Source organism: Erinaceus europaeus, chromosome 11 (genome assembly GCF_950295315.1).
Source record: "Erinaceus europaeus chromosome 11, mEriEur2.1, whole genome shotgun sequence".
NCBI lineage: Eukaryota > Metazoa > Chordata > Mammalia > Eulipotyphla > Erinaceidae > Erinaceus > Erinaceus europaeus.
The window spans coordinates 44585270-44589230 of NC_080172.1; positions in this window are offsets into that span (position 1 = coordinate 44585270).

Here is a 3961-nt window from a genome sequence, read left to right on the forward strand (position 1 = left end):
AGTTTTAGGTGATTCTTTGCTCCCTTCAGCAGTATTTTTGTTGATAAAACTCAGACCAGAGGTGATACATCAACTGGCAAACTACTGGACTGGCACCAGTCACTCCTGAGTTGGTATGGGCTTTTAACCCAGAGAATCTCCTTAATCCCTCTCAGCTCATGAACCACACGTGTTTGCACTCACCCATGACTTGGTGAGTTCCCAAAGTAATCCTAGTCTTATATTGTTGTGTTCTCAGGTGATCATCTTTTCTTTTCCTTGAGAGCTTGTTTGGAGGTTATAGCAGGGGAGTGCAGCTACTTGTATACCCTTGACCAAACACCAGTCTGTATTCGGTGAAGGCTGTCTTCTTCGACCGAGCGGACAGCTTCGGGAGGGACACACATGGAGCGGTGAGGGAGGAAGGGGACACCCGCCTAGCCAGCCAGATCAGCCGAATCAACCCTGGCGATCAATGGGGTGACAGATGTCACAGCCAGATCGCCTTCACATCCCTCTTTTCTTTCTTTTTTTAATTTTCTAATATTTATTTATTTTTCCTTTTGTTTCCCTTTTAAAATTGTTGTTGTTATTGATATTGTCCTTGTTAGGACAGAGAGAACTGGAGAGTGGAGGGGAAGACAGAGAGGGGAGAGAAAGACAGACACCTGCAGACCTGCTTCACTGCCTGTGAAGCAACTCCTCTGCAGGTGGGGAGTCGGGGCTCGAACCAGGATCCTTACATCGGTCCTTGCGCTTTGTGCCATGTGCGCTTAACCCACTGTGCTACTGCCTGACTCTCACATCCCTCTTTTCTACTCCTATTGTATTAGGGAGAGCAAAATGCAGTTGCTGCTACTCAATAGCCACAGCTCTGGAAGTCCTGTCTTAGTTTATTTATTGTCTTTGGAATATCTATTTAAATATTTTACTCATTTTTATTGGTTGTTTTCTTAGTGAGTTGAACTTTTTGTAATTTACATATGATATTTATCCTACTTGAAGAGTGAAGGCATTGGCACATTGATACAGCAAATCTACTAGTGAATGATGCGGGACTGCTGTGAAGACTCCATTCCCCAGAAGTTCTGAGTTGACTGGGCTCAAGTAGTCTTTAGCAGCTCTAGGAAAATACATTCAGGTAAAGAGAAGAAGGGCAGATCTGGACAGGTAAATTTGGTGAAGACATATAAAAGAACTCTTGTCACATACTCCCTGACATAATTTATCCTCCCAAAAATTTGGGGCCAGGTGATGAACCATCTGGTTAAGTGCACACAGTACAATGTGGAGGGACCTGGGCTGAAGCCCCTGGTCCTCACTTGCAGGAGAAAAGCTTCACAAGCAGTGAAACAAGTCTTCAGATGTTTCTCTGTCCCTTGCCCTTCCAATCACCCTTTCCTTCTAAATTTCTTTCTGTCCTATCAAATAAAATAAAGGTAAGAATAAATTATTAAAAAGTGCACATTTATAAAAATTTTATTAGGTATAGATGAACATTAATCTCCCCATTTTTAGACTGGAAAATGACAAAGAAATTAACAGAATATTATACATTTAAAATCTGAATTATGAGGACAGGGAGGTAATTCACCTGGTAGAGTTTATACTTTGTCATGCATGAGGGTCCAGATTTAAGCCCTGTGCCACCACATAGAATTATCTTCCCCCATAAAGGAAACTTCATGAGTGGTGAAGCAGTGGTATTGTGTCTCTCTTTTTCTTCCCTCTGTTTCCTTCTCTGAATTGCCTCCTCTATTTTAGATAAACAAACACTAAAAGAGTCTGCTGGGAATGGTGGGATTTATGTAGACATGAATCCAATGTGAAGTCTTGGTGGCAGGAAACAAAAAAGATCCAGCTATTGCCAGTGGCCCTTGCACATATTCAGATAAGAGGAACAGATTTTAGGGAACCTAAGATGAATGTTTAGGACTAAGTCATCAGATATACTTTCATAATAATCATAGAAATTGCTCCTAATATTTGTGAAATGTTTGATAACTTCTCAATCATTTCTACCCGGTCTTTAGGAAGCCAGTATTATCAACTCCAGCTCAGAGATACTAGTAAAGACTAAGTAACATACTTACCTAAGGACCTGGTTAAAAATGTTGAAATCAACAAAAATATTTGTGGTGATAGTAAATTTTTTCAGCAAATCCTTTGACATATATATCTTCAAAAGCTTCAATCTGGTCTCTGTGTCCTCCCCTCCCCCCCAATTCAATACCGGAGTAAACAGAATGATGCTATATAATGTTCAAAGTTTGTGTGTGTGTGTGTGTGTGTGTGTGTGTGCGCGAGCGTGTGCGTGTGCATGTGCGTGTGTGTGTGTATGTGTGTAGTCTGTGTTTTTTATTTTCCTCCTTGCAAGCTCTGGAACCCAGTTATCCAGGTGAGGAAGGCCAGATCATGAATCAGTTTCAGTTAACCTTTGGTGTTAGCCATCAGGAATGTATATGATGAATGACCATTTAAATGATTCTGTCCTCAGCTTCCGAGTCTTCCAGCTGAAGCTCCAGATATCAAGTAACAGATAAATGGCTCCCACTGAGCTTTTTCTGAACTTCACTGACACAGTTTTATTTATATTTTTCTCATCAATGGGACTTTAACACTCCAAAATTTTTTTTTCTTTCAGATGGAAAGACAGAGAAAGAGAGAGGCAGAGAGGAAAATACCACAGTACTGAAACTTCCTTTGGTGCAGTGGGGGCTGGGTTAGAACCTGTGTCATGTGCATGGTAAAGGAAGCACATTATCCAAAATGAACTGTCTTGTGAGCTATGAATGATTTTTTTTTTTTAACTAAAGCACTGCTCAGCTATGACTTTTGGTGGTGAGGGGATTAAACCTAGGACTTTGTAGCCTCAGGCATGAAAGTCTCTGCATAACCATTATGCTATCTACCCCTGTCACTTTTCTTTTCCTTTTATTTTAATGAGAGAGGGAGAATGAGAGAGACAGAGATCAGGACACTGCTCAGTTCTAGTTTATAGTGGGGCTGGGGATTGAACCTGGGATCTCAGAGCCTCAGGTATGAAAGTCTTTTGTATAACTATTACTCTGTGTCCCCAACCCTTGAAGGATACTGTTTTAAGCCACTACCTTGGGAGTAATCTAATACATAACAATAGGTAAACTAATAAATAGTAAACAAAGTGCTAAGGGCTTCAGTGGAAAAGTCACACAGTGCTTTGCCCCCATCCCTTGTACCTAAATAGAGGAGCTACCCAAGATAGGACAGGATGTGTTAAGAAGGTACATCAGGTTGTGAAGTCTGTTCAGGGTTCTGATAGTTTGCAGGAGGGGCACAGGAAATCACCTTAAAAGGAGAGGCACAGAGGGTGGGGGTGACAGCATAATGGTTATGCAAACAGACTCTCATGCCTGAGGCTCCTAAGTCCCAGGTTCAATCCCCTACACCACCATAAGCCAGAGCTGAGCAGTACTCTGGTGTTTGTTTCTCTGTGTGTCTCTCTCTCTGCATCTCTCTCAAAAATAAAAAAATTAATAAAAAAAAAAAAAGGAGAGGCACAGAAATCTGGTAGGAGAGAGAGCTCAGCTGGTAGAGCACCAGACTGCATGTCTGAGGCTCCTGGTTGGATCTCCAGAACTTCTTGAGCCAGAGTGATGCTCTGACTTCTCTCTCTTTCTCCTTCCCTCCCTCCCTCTCTCTCTCCCTCCCTCTCTCTCTTGCTCTCTCCCTCTCTCTCGCTCTCTCCCTCTCTCTCTTGCACGCTCTCTCTCTCCCTCTCTCACTCTCCCCCCTCTCTCTCCCTCTCCTTCTCCCTCTCCCTCTCCCCTCCTCTCCCCCTCTCAGTTTAAATAATAAAACGAATCTCAAAAATAGAAAAAAGTGCATAAGTCTGAAAGTGCATTGGATGCAGAGGTAGAACAACCATGCCAAACCAGCTAGGATAATAGATCTACAGAAGACTTTAGCTGGAAGGTTGTGGTAGAAGATCACTGTTGAAAAG